Below are 19,613 nucleotides of genomic sequence, written 5' to 3' on the forward strand. Positions count from 1 at the left end.
TTTTCAAATTATTCTTCTCCTTTCTTTTTTTTTTTTTTTTTAGACAAAACTATTTCAAAACTATTCGCTGAATTTGACCCACATTTCAAAAAAGGTTACACTCCGCTGCCTCTGCTTTTCTTGCTGCGGTGACTCCCAGCTGCAAGAGCTCGCTCAGATCCAAGCTTTTAATCTCTTTATTGCTTATTCAGATTCCATCCCAGCCCCAAGAAATCAGGAGCTGTTGCTGTCCCAGGGCTGTTTGATGGCTAGGAATAAGGCTGAGTTCATGCAGAATAAGAATTAGCATCCTGTCTCCAGTATAGTGATTTTTTCCAGTTCCATGATGCTCCAGCTGAGCTGCTGGTGCGGAGGACACTTCCGCAGAGGTGATGCTAACTGGCGACAGCATCGGTGAGCCGCGGGTGAGGGCGCTCCGGCACCGGCCATACTGCCTGTAGTGACCAGGTAAGGCCAGATGAAAGTGGTCCACGGATATTTGGCCCAAACCACCGAGCTACTGCAGTTTAGGAGAAGGAGCAGTGCCAGGAACATCTGTCCTCATTGAGGACCATGAACACGGTGACGTGTCCAACCTGCTCCGCCTGGGGAACGCCTCGCTCCCCACTTGGGAGGAATTGTTTTGTACTTACTACAAAGCAAATCCCCCGCCAGGTCCTTTTGAAGCATCTCTTTCCATGCCACTACCAAAAGGCTTCATCCCCGCTAAGGTCCCGTAGCAGCCCTGAAAGGTCAAGGGCGGCTTTCTTCTGATTGCCAAGAAATAACAGTCCCCGAACAATAACTACCAGATATTCAATCTAAATTTAAAAGTCAGGCTCAATCTTCCCCTATTACAGTTGCAAAAGCCCTTGCTATCTAATTCAGATAAAGTAACAAAGCTGCACTTCCAGTGATTGTAACTAAATGTAGTTAACCTTAAAAAGTCGCTTTTACAAACAGAGCAGATTTATCTGGATTTAAATTTTAGTTCTTGTACAAAGACTTAAGAACAGGTTCCTCCCCATTATTCAATTTAACAATAATAATAAAAACCTCCATGACAACTATAACAAAAAGACTCTGATAAAGCCTGAAACCTTTTTGATAATGAAACATACAATTTCCCTGTTTGAAGCTTAATTCCCCAGAGAACATTTTAAAAAAGATATAGAAGAACTGTCGTTTTAAAACTGTTAATGTAAAGAACTGCATACGAGAGCAGCCCATGTAAAAAACAGACTTTCAGAAAAGCTAGAGAGAAAATAGTGGGTGGGAGAAACTAGACAACTTAAATGCAGTGTTTCATTAGGACAATTACAGGAGTCAATAAAACCTGGCAAAATTGAAGAAGATTCACTAGGCTGCTCGGTTCAATTTCCATTTAATTCAGAGACGGAGGTCAGCTGCAGCCAGCAGTCATCTCCTCGGATCCCCGGGGTGCGGATGCCTTAGCCATATTGGTAACTACCTTTTTTCTCTTGCCAGCAAAGTACATCTCTTGTTGGATCACGACAGCGACTCACCAGCTCATTGCTTTTTTTCAAATCAGTCTATAATCACGTATCTATAATGTACTCTTACCAACATTAATTAAGAGCAGATAAATTGTCATATAAGAAACAGTAACATGCATTAATCAAGGTTAGTCCTACTCTCACTCAACTCAAGTCTTAATCTTCCGAGTTTTCTCATCAATACCTTATCATCATAACGCCAGAGAGGAATTAATGCACTGAGAGGATGTCAACTATTTGAAGAGGATCAAGCACTTGGGATGCCAAAAGAACCAGCCGAAGCCCTGGATTAGTGAGCTAAGTACGAGACAGAGTCGAAAAGGGCAAAACCATCAACGCGCTAGGTCCACATGGCTCCACAGCTGGGGACGCTGACGGGACCCCAGCGCACGTGAATTATCTTTACGCACCCTATTTCATACACCACACAAGTACAGTTTTGAACCATCTAAGATTTTAATCACATTTCAACAGATTTTGTACTAGAGAAGCTGCGAAAAGCTGAAATCATGACTCGATAGTCGATTTGCCAGACTACCAAGCAGATATTCTTTATTGCAGCGCTGGACGCACAGGGGATCGCTCCTCCTAATGCGCGCGCCGCACAGCGTTAGTTGCACAGCTTATATACAAGCGTTACATACAGATTCATTAATTTTCCTGGAAAAGGTTGTCTCATGACAATGAGTTCCTGAAATTTATTTACATATTCCCCTCCCAATCACGCATGCTCAGTGATTTGAGTCGGTGGTCTTTGGGGGGTTCTCAGTGGTCACTGTGGAGGCGCCTCTCAATGGTTGTTTTCCATGACCTCGGGGTCTTTCTTCCATAGATGGTCGTAAGTTGTCTCACGGAGTGGCAAGGCCTGGTCCTTCTGCGCTTATATCTTGGGGGTTGCTTCAGAGTGACTTGAAAAACCCATTCAGGATCTGTTAATCCTGTTACAAAGAGATACCATCTCGAAAGCTCCCAGACAGGTTGGCATCTCCCAGCGTGAGCCACATCCTACAGCTATCAGCTACAAGCCACAGGCTGACCTTTCTTTCTCAAGGATGTTCTGTTTACTCGGGGCTTTTATCATACCCTAGCTACAGTTGGCTTCACAAAGGTCTTTTTGCCTTTAGCATCCCTTCACTAGTGAGTATTTTTAAATTGGAGAGCACAAGACCTCTTTATTTTTAATGTCTACCTTCACTTGTCAAAGCGCTGAAATCTACTGAATGAGAAATCTAAACATTCCCTATAAACATATTTTTTTTTTCAAGTTTAGGTTTTTTCCTGTACTGGAGAAAGTCTGGAGAAATGTCCTGAGCATCTGAAAGCATTATTTAGAGCTTTGTAATTTTACCGCCGTTGCAATTGTATTTATATGACTTTTTAATAATCCAAGCTCCCGTAGCCATGAGTTACAGTGACAGTCTATGCTTCCATTAAAAAAATTGCATTAAAACTTCACAATGGTTTTGAATTTTGAGCCTTTTGGGCAGGCTTGTGTCTGCAAGTTTTAAAAAAAAAAACAAAACTGTAGTTTTAAGTGTTTTCTTCTGAGTGACATTTACAACAAATGCCCGTCCCCAAAATCCAAAGAGTGTGATCAGATATCAAATAAAGCATCTGATCGCATCTCTCCGGTTATCTGGATAGCCCTATCTGTTGCTTTTCCCAGCGCGGTGCCCAGAGGACCTCATAGATGCTGTTGGTTTGACACGCTACCAGCCAAGCTGCCATCGCTACTCCCCAGAATAATGTTCTTGTCAACAAGGTGTGAATTTACAAACTCACTGGGAGATACATAGTGATAAAGTGCAAAGTGGGGGGGAAAAAAATCAACTAATTAACCTGAGAAGTTCCTTTTAACACAAAGAAAAAAAAATAACACTAAAGCACTTTTGCCTCCTCTAGGATCTGTCCTAGTGGGCTGGATTTTCACAGTGCTTGGCAGTTCAAACCAACATCACTGAGCCGGTCCTAACAGAGCTCCAGCAACAACCACCGGCTTTTCTGAAGCTGCAAAGGCAAGGTTTTATTTCTGACACTTCAGGGATAGGGTTTCTTACACAGAAGTTAAAGGTATCATTGATTCCCTTTGTACTGCCAAGAAAAAGGCTCTAATCCTCACGCTGGCTGGGGTTAAGACTCGCAACTCCGTGTTCATCCATACCGCCTTGGTTCATGCCCAAAGCTACTTTAGGCACAAATATTAGCCAAGGCAGAAACCAGATTTCACCACAACTCTTTCCATCTACCATTGCGTCGAAGCTGTTGACAATGCCAGCACATACATCTCACCAAAACCAGTAAAGGTAATAAAACTTAATTGCCAAAATAACGTGCATCGCTCTCCTGACCAACTGGGATTCTCAAGCCAAGGAACGGTACATTGAAAAGTCAGCAATCCTGGCAGTCAGAGATTAATCCATGTTAAAAGTGGGCAGGGTTTTCTTGTGCGTGAGAAGACACTTCACTTTAATAGGCTGTGAGGCTATTGGCAGGGCTTCTCTCTTCTCAAAGCCGTGGAAGGAAATGTTGAGTCGGTTATTTATGGGCAGATTTTGTGTTCATCTCTGAAAGACAATGAGCAAAATCCTAAGGTAAGGGCAATCTCTGCAATTCTGCTGACAAATTCACTGCAGCCAAAAAACCCAGCTCTTTATGCACTGTCATTACAATAATTTGTGTATTTTTAGGATTATACTGGCAGTTAGGAGCCCCAGTTGAGGTCAAAACCTTGCTGGACATCTTTCTTCACAGGAGGATTGCCCTCACGGTGAAGGATTTATACACTACACACAAATTCTGCTGAGTTACACCCTGATTTCTATGACAGGGTATATTTTATAAGTCAGAAAACCCCAAGCAATATCTTCCAAATATTTTTCTTATATCTGTGATGCCTGAAATTAAGATGAGCAATATGCCTTCAAAAAAAAAGGTGAAGTGCTTTGTGGGTTTTGCATCTGCCAGTGGGTTCAGGTTTAATAGTACATCCTACCCTTTGCCAACTGTTAAGGAAAACAGATTCCGGATGTACCACGTTTTGCTTAATTTATGTGAGCGGGAGGGGAACAACCAGGAGAGCAAACATTTTTTTCTTCCTTTTTTTTGCTGTTCTGGCAATAAATTTGCCAAGTTTGAGAGGCTCCAGAGAGTTTGTCCACACCCGAGCACGGGGAATAGACAGGCCCTGCTCACCCCGGCCGTGTGCCGCGCATCCCTCGGCTGCAGAAGGCAGCGGCGAGACCAGTCCGAGCACCCATGGGGGGTTCCCAGGCGATGGGGGAGGCACTTGACCAGTCCCTGGGTACAAGCAGGGTCCCTGGGGCTGCTGGGGGCTCACCTGGAAAGCTCGCAGGACCGAGAGGAGGGAGCAGGCAGGAGTAGATAAAAACCACATCTCCGTCTTTCCTAGGCTTATACCAAGTACTCATCTGCTAGACTCAGGAGCCAGGTCATGTGTTACTTTTTGGAGCCAGATATTATCTAATCTAGGCCCAACAGATTTCATACGATGCAAGTTTTTACGAAGTAAAGCAAGTCCTACAGAGCAGCCGTGGTTCTGCACCCGATTCCCCCATCACGCTTGGCCCAGCCGCCAGCAGCCAAACAAGGAAAAGTTCAAGTCTGAGGGAGTTCTTTGTCCAAATTAGAAACAGAAATAAAGTTGATAAGGGGAGACATATGAGAGCAGTAACTTTGCTCCCACCTGCAGCTAGCTGCCCTGGCTGAGCTCGCAGCCCTCCATCCCCAGCACAGCGCAAGGCCCATTAGCACCAATTCCTGGCTGGCTGAGTGCTATGTACCTTCAAGTCCATTTTCTCCCCGGTTTCTATTTTTAAAATTGCTGTGGCTTATCCGAGTATTTTGTTCTGTGCAGTGACAGGCTGTCATTTAGCCTGAAGATGCCCCTTCCCTGCGATCAGTATCCCAGGTAATCCACTAAGCACGTAGGCGCTGCCCTTAAAGGCTCGCTATAAGGCGTGCTGTAGGTTTTCGATGGAGTCCCTAGGTCCCGTGCCACCTGGTGTCCCAGTGTCACCAGGGGAACGCCAGGGACCATGAGAAACCATTCCCAATACGGGAGGGCCAAAGCATCCCTATGCTGCGCACCAGCCACCCAAAGTCAACATGGATTTAGCCAGCCCAAAGCAAGCGAAGGAATTGACCCCGCAAACACAGACAGTGGGAAAATTAGCGCTCAAAGAGCATAGGTGAGGTAAGAAGGACATCCACAAACAAAAGGTCTGAGGAATTCATTGTAACTTTAATTTTCACCATCGAAACACTCTTCCAAAAGACCATCACCGGTTAAAAACCAAATGTCTTACTGAGTTTTATAGTAACAATCAATATAATGATTTGGTTTTCAGACATAGGCTGGGATAAAATGAAAAGGGGAGGAACTGGAAATGTACTTTATTTCCACTTACTGGCTTTGACAATCCCCAGCCTCGCCAAGCCCCAGGGCACGTTCCCACCCTGCCCAGGTAACGCCACAGCAAACCAGTCCAGGCTCCACCTCGCCTCTTAGCAAACCACAGCACCACCCAGGAACGGTCGGGATACCAGGTCCAATGCAAAGCACAAAACTGAGAGGGGAAGCAGCACAAACCTCAGTGCGATTTTATTTCATTAAATAACTGGCATTTTTAATTTGTCTTCATGGAGCACATTAAAAAGAAAAAACCCTCAGTCAACAAATATGACAAAAAGATTCATGAACAGTACAAACACAGTTCAATTGAGAAAGATCATCTTTTCTCCTAGCTGTGTGTTTAAACTGTACCTCATTATTTTTGTTATTTTTAATATGTACCGTATTTATTATAGTTTAAGTGATAAGATTTAACAGCCGCTATAAAAACAGCAGGAAAGACAAGAAGAACGGTTTGCTAGTTTTGCTAGCTGGGGATATGCTTATCATGGCGCAAGGAAAAAAACTTGGTTTCATGAGCCCAGTAGCATCTTATCTAAAATTCACCCTGGAGATTAGGATCGACTGTCAGACCGATTTTCCAGACTGCTTAGGAGCTGAGTGAGGAACAGCAGAGGGAGGGAGGAGGGAGAAGCATGCTGAAAAATTCAATTGGAAAAAGTAGCAAAAGGAAAACCAAAGCAATATAAATAAACCATTGCATAGAGATTTAGATACTAATTTGCCACGTGGAGGTACCACGAATCGGCTGGATCTGTTCACACTTTTGATAAACTGGTACAACTTTGCTCATCGTTTAGAGCGCCATCGACACACCTCGGTACCTGGCTGCTGCAGCATTTCCCTGCTTGCTCCCCCCCAAACGTGCCCCGGCACCCGACGGGGGAGCCCCCAATCTGCTCCCCAGCCCGGCTGCAGTGCGAGGGCTGACGGCCCGCCTGGAATTCTGCACGCGGCTTTCTCCCTGGGGCTGATAAGGGGTTTGAGCCCGGATCAACCGCTGGGTTATGATAATCAGGAAAGAGCCGTCACATATTTAAATATTAAGTGCAGGGTTGCAGCGCAGTACAGGTGCATGCCCAGAAACAAGCGTGGGCTTCATTTCACACAGGAGCCTTCGCCACCATATAACGCACATTTGAATAAACAGTTATCAATTTGCTGACAGATGGATTTCTTAGAGAGAGCAGCCAAAGTTTTGCTTGTCTCAAGCAGGACATATTACAGAAGGGCTACCAGCCTCATTCCTCAGTGCTTTTGTGATCAGAGGTATTTATTTTCCTCTGAAATGTAAGAAGATTCTTCCTGAGAAAATAAGCACAGGGTTTGGGGGCGCTTTTTTAATACCAATTTGATTCTCTAGCAAAATATATTTATCACAGGTGGGAAAAACTGCATTTGTGATTTCTTTCGTTTCTTCATGGATTTAATGCCCTTCGCAGCTTACCGTATCACAACAAAAAGATTCCTCAAGATGGAAAGCTGCCTCTCCATGGACCCAGCCCCTCTGCTCTGCAGCCCCGCACGCCGTCCGCCCGCCTGGCGCCGCGCCTGACCGATCCCGGTGTGGCACAGACTTCTGCAGCCGTCCTGGACGTCCCCCTTGGAGCCTGGAGAAGCCGAGGCATTTCCCCATTTCCACATAGCCAATGTAGCTAACAAAGTGAAAACAAGCTGTAACTCCCTCAGGGCCGATGCCATCGTGGTTGCTGCAGGCAGATGGAGAATTAATTTTTTTCTGTCAGCTTCCAGAACCCCGTTCAGCACACGAATCACTCGACCCAGGACACCAGCGTTCCACTACAGGGAACGTTCTCAAGCACTGGGAGAGGCAGGGAGCTCCTGGCTGCCACGGACTTGCTGGGGAATCAAGACATCAAAGCAGCTTCTCCTGACTTTGCAAACCCTTCAGTGGCATACGCACCTTAAAAAGATAATTTCCTTTACACTGCTCTTACTCTGAGGTTGTCTGTACTGCTGTCAGGTAGCAAAACTACAAAACCACTAAAAGTCATTTAATTAATTTTTATTGTCAGTATCACTTCTGTGCATTCGAGTACCACCGCAAAATTACCTTCTTTAAAAATCACTAAACCATCTCTATTAGTGCTGGATTTTATTTCTATAAAAATAAAAACTTCCAGCCAAATTTGAGTTGACAGCTTCCCTTTAACTTTTGATTTATTCCTGCCATTTTTTTTTTATTAAATGGGATTTGGCCTTGATCCTACCTATTAGGACTCCTTCTTGATGGGATCAGCACGGGAAACAACTCTGGGCACTTTGTCTTGTCTCTATAGTGGCGAGGCACTGGCACAACTAAAACTGGTGGTGATGCTGTCCAGGCTCTTAGGAGCTGTCATTAAATTCAAGACAACAGAATTTATTAGCTTTCAGCCAGCCATTAGATTAACCTGTATCTTATTATTTCATACTCATCTCTTCGGTACGCATGGCCCTGAGAAGTGACCACACACTAAGGGCATCTCAGCATACCCGATGCCCCAAAGATCAGAGAACTGGGGAAGGTACCCATTTCCAAAGGGAATAAATCCATAGAAGAGAACACAACCTCAGCTGGTATAAGCTGTCAGAGCTCCCCTTACCCCATCGGCAGGGAACTTGACCCCAACCATACAGAATCAGTTTTCAAAATTGAACAAGCCAAGCCATGCCATCAGCCCCTGTTAACCGGGAATAGGCGGGTGGTCCTCTGGGAAGCCCCCAGGCATCCTCACGTGAGGGCGGGCAGGGTGGGAAGGGTTATCCCTGCAGGGAGGGATCGAAAACAGAAGGGAAGCAGCAAGTGGGAAAGACGCAATAAGGAAGGTACCACTAATAACGCTCCCTTTATCCACTCCGTCTTATATGCAGTAGGAAGGTCTGGAAGGTGAGGAGGCAACCCAGGTTGTTCTGCCTGCGTCAGCCGAGATGCAAGTTCTGAACTCTGAAGTTTTATGGAGAGAGCAGCGGCAAGCATTGGACACAGCCAGAATACGCGTTACAGCGCAGGAGAGGTGGTTATGGACCTGAATGTCAAAGAAAATTCAAATGCTGAAGGCTGGGGACTGGGGAATCAATGGAGAATGTAACACAGTGAATACTAAACTCCGTGTTGTCCTTGAGACGCACAAGATACAGGCTGCTATGTGGGATTAGATCAAGATGCCTTTGATTTTTTTTATTTTTTTTTTAGCATGGAAATGAAGTGGTGAGATACGTGGGATACACTGTCAGAACTGAGGACGGGCATGAGAGGTCTATCAGACATCTCCAGCCCGTTGAGCTCATCCTGGCAATGAGATGATCTCTGTTTCACTGTTCAATCAGAGAGCACGTGCTTACGCCTGTCCTCGGGGTGTAAAGGGAGTGTGTTACCTGGGGTCCTGCACTACTGGGACGGATTGTTAGCAACGACTGAAAACAAAAACGCTGGTTAAGCCTACCAAGTTGTGTCTATCAAGCAGAGGTGCTCAGAAACCAGCAAACGCACAGCTCTCCCAGGGCAAGGGGCCATGTTCGCAGTGAAAAGGGAATTTGCTCTCAGACTTGTAGTCACTTTAGTCAAGCTTGCTTTGGCAACAGAACTTCTAATACGAGCTTATGGGTGGTTATCTCAAGAAGCCTAAAAATAACTTTTTGTTAAAAAAAAAGTACAGATTTATCACAAAAATAACTTATAAATTTATTTCAGAAGTAAACGTGTCTCAATCTTAGCAGCATTTTGACGGCCCAGCGAGCAGGGGTAGCTGTCGCGGTGTGCGCAAACAGGGCTCCCGGCGTGCCCGCCCCAAAGTCTGTGCGGTTTTGGCACGGCCGCATCAGCTGTGGGGCAGCTGGCACCTCTGCATCTCACAATTCCCATTTTATCTGTGATCTGGTATTAAGGAGCTCATCGGTGGCTGCCACTGGAAATAGAAGCCTGCTGCGCTTCTTAAGGCCCAAATCCTCCACTCTCGTGGAAGAAAATGCCCTGCTGTCTCTCTCCTCTGGTATGTTGGACATGCCAATAGCTGGAGATGCCAATCCTGCAAGGGTGGAAATTCCTCCCACGTCGCCCAGTGCTGCAATACGTTTACAAAGCAACTGCACTCAGTTTGTACTGTGTGCAAAAATACCATGCATATAATTATGAGGCGGAATTTAATGACATTGAAACAAATCTGCATTCTGATGAATGCATAATTACTGTTATTAAAATATTTATGAAATAATAAATTTATTAGCAAATCTTCTGCATATGAGCTTGCAGAATGCTTTACTCTACACAAATTCTAAAATGGCAGCAAACAAACTTGCAAGGCACCAAACCTGAGCATTCCCAGCTGAGATAACGTAGGCACAAAGGCCTCCTGAGGTCTGGAACCCGCTGTCCTCCCCATCAGAGAGGCTGAATGGAGAGAATCAGGATTTCATTATTTTCTTGATTTGGAAAATTTTCAGTTCTTTAAACAAGAGCTATTGTGGAAGCAAACGTCTTGCAGGATTTTTGTTTGGTTGTTCTTTAGCACAGGTAGTCTAGACTGGAAATGCACCACCGGGATGAGACAGAATGTCAAATAACCACTAGTACCCATCCTGACCACTGCAAATTTAGGCCAATATCTTGAGCCTGAAGCAGAGAGAGATGGAGCCTCAGAAGTCCCAGCTGAGCGTATGTTAACCTCGCGGACAAATCTCTCCCACTGAAGCATTCAAACCCTCTACCTTTAGCACCTAACGTCCCACACAGAAGTGAGTTCTTGCTTTAGGAAGATCCCTATTGCACCTTGTGTTGCGCTTAAGCCTCACAGCCTGCTGTGAAAGCACAGTCAAAACAAAACCAGGAAAATTTCCAGCAAAGAGGATAAAAGCTGACTACTAAGAGGGGAAAAAAATAGTCTTTCATGGAGGTTGTAGAATATCCTTCAGAAAAGTTTATAAGAGAACTTAGGCAAACATCTGCCAGGACGAGCTGGGCTATATGGGTCCTGTCTTGGCTCAGTGACTCACCACGAGCACGGGAACCACAGCGGAGGGGGTCGGCGGCAGGAGCCACACCGACAGCCCCTGCCCCAGACAGCAGGAGGGGAGGGGGTCCCGGGGCTGGTACCCAAGGGATGCCTGAAAGAGCCGGATCCTCAGCCGGCTTGCTGCCTTCCCACCAACACCAGCCAGTGCTGAAGCATCCAAAGAAAACGCTGGAAAATGGTGCTAAGATAAGTGTGTGTTTCTGTCCTCTACAATCTTCGGATTTATAGTCCTATTTATGTATGGGCACTCTGCTCAGAAAAGTTGGGATTAGGGCCTTTGCGTAGGCTAGTAATAAATGGCTGCTGTAAAAGTCACACGCAAGGGTCCATGTTCACTTTTACACCATCGCTTCTATAACTGAAATTTGGTTTACAAACAAAAAGGCTGACTTCCAGCTAGCCCTGGGAAGCCCCCATAACCACCTTACCATCGACTTTTTTTTTTACATTTCCAGTGGCAAGGGGTGTTTGAGGGCAGCGCCGAGCCTGGCTCACGCTCACCCTCCAGCTCCCGTTAATGCCGCAGCACGGACAGCGGCGATGCGCGCTCGCTCCCCGCGACTCGTATCGCCGAACCCCACCGGCAGCGGGCACCCGGCAGCGCTGGGGGCTTCGCTACATCCCGCTATCAGCCACAGAAATGTTACAGCTCTAACGAAGTAAGCGGCGATACGGGTTTGTGTCACCGGAGGAGAACCTGGATCAGAGTAATTTTTCAGGACAACTACAGCTTAAGGTTTTGGCTTTGTCAGCAGTTGTTATACCCGCAAGTGAAAAGCCAAAAACAGCTGTAAAACTGTAAGAGCAAGATCTGAGGGCATATCTACAGCAGGCGGGGGAGCACAGGGACCGCACCACAGCCAGGTCCAGGTTACCTGGCTTTTGAACTGGGAGCAGTAAAGCAGCTCCAGCAAGGCATTGCCCTGAGGCTAAGGTGAGCGGCTGGTGCCAGTGACTGTGTGACACGACGGGGGGGGGGGCTGTCCCCTCCCCAGCACTCCTGTGTCACTACCTGGCATTGAGCTGGGCTGTGCAGCCACCAGACTTGACCTTGGCTGCTTCCCCTACCTGGGCAATGCGCTGCACAGTGACCGCTCTCAGCTCCTCCACCTCGACCTTGACCCTTTGATCCATCAGAGCAGCCTCTGAGCAGAGACCAAGGTGGCCAGCACATGGCCAGCAGCCTGCCATGGAGGGAAGAGCCACCGCAGCCCTGCTGTCCATCCAGAAAGGCACCCCAGCTGCTGTCAGGGGAAGACCTGAGGCTCCTGCTGGTGGGGGGAGAGCCAGAGCTGGTCCCGCAGAGCATCCTCCTTCCAGCACCCTCTCACCCTGCACCGGCCGCACCCGACCTCTCCACGCTCTTTTCCATCACGGTCGCTGCCCGTCCTCCCTTCACGCACTCTCTGGGTAGGAACAGCCAAGCCTGAACACAACCCGTTGACTGTTCCGCTGAACGCCTTTGAGGTGGCTCTGCGTTACCAAACCACGTCTTTTCTCTATTAATCACACATCATTGATTCTTCTGAGTCCTAACATCATAACAATGCAAGACAGACAGAATCGAACAGCCCAGCAAGCAGGTGACACGACTGTCGGCACGCTGACAGCAGCGGCAGTCAATGAAAGCGGAGGCGTGCTCCATCCCACCTTGCCCCACCATGGCCCGGCACTGGTGCCTGCTCTCCCTTCCCAGCCTTATCCCTGAGCAAGATGTGGAAAGACAGCATTTACAGCATAAACATTTAAAGATATAAATATTTTTATAGAGATAGGCAAGTATATATATTTTGATACATATAAACCCCCTACATACACAAACATTCATAGACATTAAGCAGAACCACCATCAGAATGGAATCTTGCAACCTAAGACTGCTCCTAACTGTGTCGTGTCCCCCCCCCGCCCCAGGTCAGGCTATCCTTGTAACAAAAATGGAGCTATTTGATGTGCCCGACCCGCGAGGAGATTTTATCTGTGCCACAGCAGGCAGCACGCGGCATTCGGGAGGGAAGGTCTCCCAGGTCTGCCTTCTCTTCCCGTTTAGATCCGAGGCCAGGTAGTCTGAGTGCTTCACGTGATCTCGAGGCAAGGAGAAAGGCGATCTCTAATTAGGAGCACTTCACCGGGGCTTGGGTACGCTTGCCAAGTTCATTTAGAAGCACTTGGAAGGGAGGCACCGGCCTGCGTTACCCCGTCAGGAATGAGAGGATATGTACTTTGCACCACAGGCGCGTTCATACAGCATGCTAATGCCTCTCCCCGACGCCCCAGATGACACAGCAAAAGCGTCGCGTATCTCAATATAGGCTAAATCAGAGGGAAGTTGGGCGATGCTGCTGGAGTTACGGTTTCTTTGGGAATGGAACACCACTTGTCAGATTTGGTCAAATGAAGGCACTTGCCCCCTGGAGAAGGAGCGAGACCCCGATGTGACGGTCTCGGCAGCCACCTTGCCGTAGGCGTGCCCCATCCAGCACCCTGCCACCGGGTCCATGCACACACGGTGCCGGCAAAGGGCTTTGGCACAAAATACAGCACATGGGAGCCCGGACACTGCTCCTCGGTACTGGTTCCATCACCCTCAGCAGCCCCCAAACTGCAAAAAAAATAAATAATAATAATGTGCCCTGGCAACCCCTGCCGTGCTGTCTGTGCAGGGGCAGCACCGAGGTCCTGTGACATGGGGCCACAGAAACTAAAGGGCTTTGAGACCGTCCCTACATATTCATTGCTGTCATTTGAAGGCTCTCTTCCTGGTGCAGTAGAATTGCATGGAAGAACTCTGCTAGCTCTGCAGGAACGAGAGTTACTCCAGCAAGGTAAAACGCCTGGTGACCATGCACGAGTGGCCGGTGGCCTGGGGCACGCAGGGCTACCATATTTTAGTGGCCCATAATAGGGCCATGCTTTATTTTCAGCTAAATTGGTGATGATTCAGAATACCTCTCCTGCCTTCAGCAGAAGGGCTTTGCAGGACCTTGTGAATCATCAGTAATGAGGAAGGCTTTAGAAATACTTGTTTTTCTTCAGGTTTTTCTCTGCCTGGGTACCCACTCCACCACACTAATGACCTGACTAGATTGGATTCCATGCTCTCCAAACAGCCTTAATTACATGCTTCGTATCTTCCAATATTATGATAAAATTCATCATAGTCCTATGTCTGGGACAGTCAGCATTGTCACTCATTGAGATTAATTTGAATATCACTATAAATAGAAATAACAACATCTGATATTACGATGCAGAGCATTGTGTTGGATGGTTTTAATGCCTCCGAGCAAAACTCATTTAATAGACTAAAATACATAATATAGTACATGTAGTTTTACAGTATTGGTGTTATGAGATTCAAAACCAGATCAATATTTCTTTCATAAAAATTAATGCCTTGAAATGATCCCTCCATTTGTCATTCCAAAGAGGTCACCTTATTGCATTTCAAAGAGTAAATTGGGAATTGCGCAAATGTACTCGCCGAGTATCTGCTTCCGCCGCACCGGCTGACGCGTGCCAGCATCCCCCTGCGCCGCACCCCACGCCCGCCCCAATTATCTGCTGGCCCTTGGAGCACCATCATCCCCCCGTCTCTCTCCGTGGGCGAGCATCCCTCGCCCAGAGCCACTCTGCTTCCACGTGACGCTCTGCAGCCCCGTCCACCTGACGGCTACAGAGAGACGCTCGGAAATAGATGAAGAGCTGAGATTATTGCTAATACTCAATTTTGCCTTGGCAAGAAAATAAATTTTACCTCCAAAACACCGTGTTCCAGAAAAACACATTCATAGCACTGCCAACCTCCCGTTCGCAACTCCACATGGAAACCCCTGAATTCCTGAAGCAAGGATTTTCCTTTACTTTTCATTCATACTGAGGAAAGAAGATCCCACATCTATTAACCATAGCCCAGTGTTTCGGCACCAATACAGCGGAACAGCGCGGCCCAGCTCGTTGACACCTATTAGGTGCATTGGTAACAACACGGACAAGTATTTAGCAGCTGAGGAAAATGGAAGCTTGCTGAGAAACACAAAAGCCATTTTTCTAAAAGGGGCAAAGAACTGAAGTTTACCGTTTCCTATTTTTAGCTTTTTGTTAAATTCTCTATGAGTCTCACTGAAAAAATGTATGGTTTTCCTGAAATATCTCTGAAAAAATGAACCATTACTTCCCTTCCTCAAACCAGTATCGTCTTATCAAACGTTAGAAGAGGAAAATGTGATAAGCTCGTAATCAGTACAAAATATATTAGCATCTAGCAAAAAATAGCGCTAATGTATGCCAGCTCTCTTCCCAACCCCCAGGGATAACCCAGGAGCTGCCCCATGGCAGGGACACTGCGGTAACTGGAATTGGCCGTTTACTACCATCTCAGTAAGTCAAGTTGAGGTCTCACCTTGAATCTTTGGCTTTGCACCCAGAACCTATACGAACAGAAACCGTTGGGCTGATAGCCCGTATTCCCAAGGGGAACTTAAACACATGAGAGGGAGGGAGGGAGGGAGGAACAATCCGTTTGCAAATTCTGAAGGATTTTATGGAAACCAATCAGATGAGCAGCGCAAAATTAGTTAAAAACCAAACACTTAAGAAGCATCTCTTGAAACCATGGGATGGCAGGCTCCGTAAAGCGGTTCTCATGCAGCCCTCATCCTCCTTCCCCATGACCATGCTGCAAATCCAGCAGGAACAGGCACCTCTGAGTGCCGGGAGCCAAATTTAATTCCCTCAAGCCAGCAGCTGAGACAGAACCACCATCTCCATCGACAGCAGTCGCAGCGCCTCGAACATTGCAGCTCAGCCAGCCACAGCTTGTTGGCGGCTTCCACCGCTTTGGCAAGGAGGGTGTCCTCGCCCGGAGAGCCTTGGAAAACGCACACCCTTTTCTAAGAAAAGGGAAGCATCCGGCTGAGGGCTGCACTTTCAAGCTGTATTCCTTTCCAAATAATCACGTTTCTACTGGCTGCACTGGGGCCAGAGCAGAAGGCGGGACTGCAGCTTTCATCCTGTTCATTTAGTAGGAGGGCGCCCACAGAAGGAACCACAGCCAAAAGCCCCCAGGGGACACACGGGACATTTCAGTTTACACCCCCAATCTCACTGTACTCCTACCAACCCACGCTGGTGTCTGAAACGTCCCCTGAAGGGGCTTGGTAACGCACCCCTGTGGGCCCCAGGAACCATCACTGATAAAGGAAAAAAGGTATTTAGCCAAGGAAGAACGACTGTTGATTGACTACTTGAAATTACATCCACCGAGGACAGGCACCTGAAGCAGTAATTAGTTCATTATTAAAGTTTGTAATGAGAAGTCTGTAGTTCTAAGGGAATCCAAAAATTAGTTTTCCAGTATAAAAAAAGAAATCAGTGTGCTGATATTCCCCATATTGCATGGTTCTACTCCCAGAAAATATGAAACAGATGAAACATTTGGCGATTTTTTTTCAGCATAGTTATTGAATTTCATGGAGTTAAATTTGCAAGGAAAGCTATGACACTGAAGTAACAATATTTTTTTACAATGCAAAACTAACAGCCTAAAAACATATTGCCTTGAACTCCCCGATGCATTTGGAAACAGCTTTCCAAATTGTTTTATTTTTAGAACAGATATTTAATTTACCATCGGCATACTATTTATTGGCATGCTCTAATAGAATTGTATTTTGAAAAAGTCACTGTATTTGACATACTTGAATGTTTATGCATTGATATCTCCACGGTCCACCACACACCGTATTATCCCTTCTGTGCATTAATCCGAGGCCCGGCAGCAACAGCACAGGCCCTTGGTGCCCAACGCAGCCCTGCACCCAAAGCTCAGGGCATAACAACACCTCCCAGCCCTGGACAGGGATGGGGCACAACCCCCAGGAGAAGAGGAGGGAGGAGAGGGCCATCTCCCGTACCTCCCGCCAGGGCACCGGCGTCCCTCCTTCTGAAGAGGATGAAGTTAAGAGACACAAAAATAAAGCATCCAGCCAGAGGCACCCCCCAGCTCGACCCCTCCATCGAGGGGGAGCCATCGCCAAACTGCAGGGAGCTCGTCTGCGATGCCTTCAAAGGGCAGTAACGCACCCAGCTGTGCTCCAGCACCTCTCGGGAATGGGGTCTAACTCGCTCCTGGAGATGGGGCCTTGACACGCAGCTGGGATGCTCTTCAGCATCATAGAATCATAGAATTATTTAGGTTGGAAAAGACTTTTACGATCAAGTCCAACTTAACATCCTCACTGAAGTCACTCACGGAAGGTCCCACGCAACACCAGTGGCAGTGACTTGGCTGGAAAGCCTCCCCCTTCCCCTAAACCCTGCGCTTGTGCAGGGCAGTTGCGTCTCTCATTACTTGTAATTTTGGAAGAGAAATCGTCATGCACTTGGCCTTAGGAGACATACTGCCCTCATTGGCAATTCCTGTGCCCGCTTCCAAGGCATCATCGGCACATCCTGCGTGACTCAGAGTCTGACCCAACTCTGACTACGCCTGAGTCTCAGCTGCCTCAAGAGCTTCCCTCCGTCAGTGGGCACGGCAGAGGTGGGCAGAGTTGGGGCTACGGCTTCACTCCAGCAGCAGCCACACGCAGCTGGGATGCAGCGCCATCCCCACGGCTCCAGGGAAAATCCCCCCTCCCTACCCCGCCCACTCCCATAATCTGTTATCGAAGGTGCAATTCGGGGATAAGCAGGGAGAGAGATACAGAGGCATGGGAGGGTCTTTTGCTTTCATCACGCAGGAAAAAGCCCAAGTCTAACATTGATCCTTCACACCATTTTTTACAAGAGGAAAGCTCCTACAAAGCTTCCAACAGTCATTACACGGCTGAATTCAAACCAGAGGCTCTCAGTACTGGTCTCCCCTGCTGATCCCCCCGTGGCCTTAGCTGGAGGTGGTCCCAAACCTCTGTGCTGGATTGGGAACAGACAGCATGGAGAGATACCCTAACTTCACATGCAGAAGGGAAGATGAATCGCCTCAGCCTTACCCCTCCTGGAGAGAACGCCCCAGAAGCCTCAGTTGCTGGCTGAGGAAACCCCACTGTGCTCTGTATGGGTTATATACATATAATTTTTTCTCCCTACGTTAAGGTAGAGTACAAATATTTCTCTTCCAAGATACTGCCAGAGAACTGTAAACACTGTTGAGTAAGATTGCTTTGCACAGGCCTCCACAGATGTAAAGGAAGAGTTTTCATCTATGAGACGCTAGGGAAAAGCCACTTTGGGCACGACAGCAAGTGGTCAGGAGCCATTCACCCACCCTTCCCCACCGCCACGGTCAGTAACCCCCCCGAGAAGCACGCTGGCTGCAACGGCGCAGGCGCTTGAGAAGGTATGTAGGTGAGCAAGCTGCTGGTGGTTGGGCAGTTGGTTTTTTCATTCCAATAACTCCCAGCTTCTCACCCACCGCCATGCAACAGCACTTAGTGGCTTAATAGGTCCAGTTCTCCTCCTCTCTCTGAAAATAGCTCATTCGTTCTTATTTCTCTCTGGCTGGGCCAGGTTCTGAACTGGGTCTTGAAGGAGGGGAAGAGAAGAGGGAAGAGTTTTATTGCATACAAAATCTGCTTAAAGAAGGCAGAACCAAGCTGTAAAATACATATTCAGTAAGATCTCTCTCAGTATGTACCCGTTCCTGCTTTCTGGATGATTTCGTTAAAAAGCAATTTTGAACAGATGCTTAGTCACAATACATTAAGATATTTAGATTTATATAAATATCTCCACATGCAGAAGCTGCCTAAATATCTTATTTTCTGCAAACTCCATTACATAACAGATCACCAAAGATTTTTGCAGGTCTTGTGGCACCATACAAAAGGCTCCCGGTGCCCAGGATTTCCTTCTGAGCGAGCTCTCCGTACAGAGTGCCCAGGATTTGCTCTTGAGCGAGATTCGGTGGAAAACAGCTGGCTAATTCCCACCTACGGGCTGGGGGGAAAAAAGCAGATCAGCGCCTGCTGACCCCGTACTTCAGCAGAACTTCAGCACCGCTCGCATCCCTCCAAGCTTCTCAGCTCCAGCTCAAGCAGAACATGAGATCATCTGTTTTGCAGCCCGGGAAGGGGCGTTTGTCATGCAAGAAGTGCTGAACAGGAATAAGTACAGCGTACCTAGCGATGCCAGGCTTGCTCGCACACACAAGCGGGGCTGCTTTCTCGGAGGTAGCATTTCAATACGAAGACCCACACCTTAAAAGCTGCACAAATTGTTAGCGATTCAGCACACCGCTGAATCCAGAGGCAGTACAAGGCGCATTTTAATTTGCCAAGAGGGGGAGGCAAGCAAAAAAATAAAAAACCCAAACCAGATCCTTCATGGTCTTTCAGGAAAAAAGGACAGGACTGAGTCCGGCTGGGCAGTGCAAAGGGCAGTGATGGGAGCAGGCGCATCGCTCAAACGGAGCGATGCCTCGCAAGTGACGGCCGTACCTGGCACCGACGGCCAGATGGGAACAGGGAGCAACGACGACTGCTGACAGCAGGGAGTGGATTTGCCGTGAAAACCTCACAAGTTTCCAGCTGGGAAAAGCGGGGGATCTCTCCGCCCGCTGCACAAAAATAAAAATAAACCCCCCCACCACCTTCCGCATGCGAAGGCGTAGGATAGGAAGCGAGAAACTCCGCTGCTCACGATGCATCTGGTGGCGGTTCCGTCACTGCCACTGCACC

The 19,613-nt window shown here is 47.5% G+C and overlaps 1 protein-coding gene across 1 annotated transcript in view; it reads right to left on the reverse strand.

Moving 5' to 3' along the window:
* GRM7 (glutamate metabotropic receptor 7) overlaps positions 1-19,613 on the reverse strand; it is a 288,512-nt gene that overhangs the window by 266,268 nt on the left and 2,631 nt on the right. The window lies entirely within an intron of this gene.

Source organism: Egretta garzetta, unplaced genomic scaffold (assembly GCF_000687185.1).
Source record: "Egretta garzetta isolate BGI_Z169 unplaced genomic scaffold, ASM68718v1 scaffold332, whole genome shotgun sequence".
Lineage (NCBI taxonomy): Eukaryota > Metazoa > Chordata > Aves > Pelecaniformes > Ardeidae > Egretta > Egretta garzetta.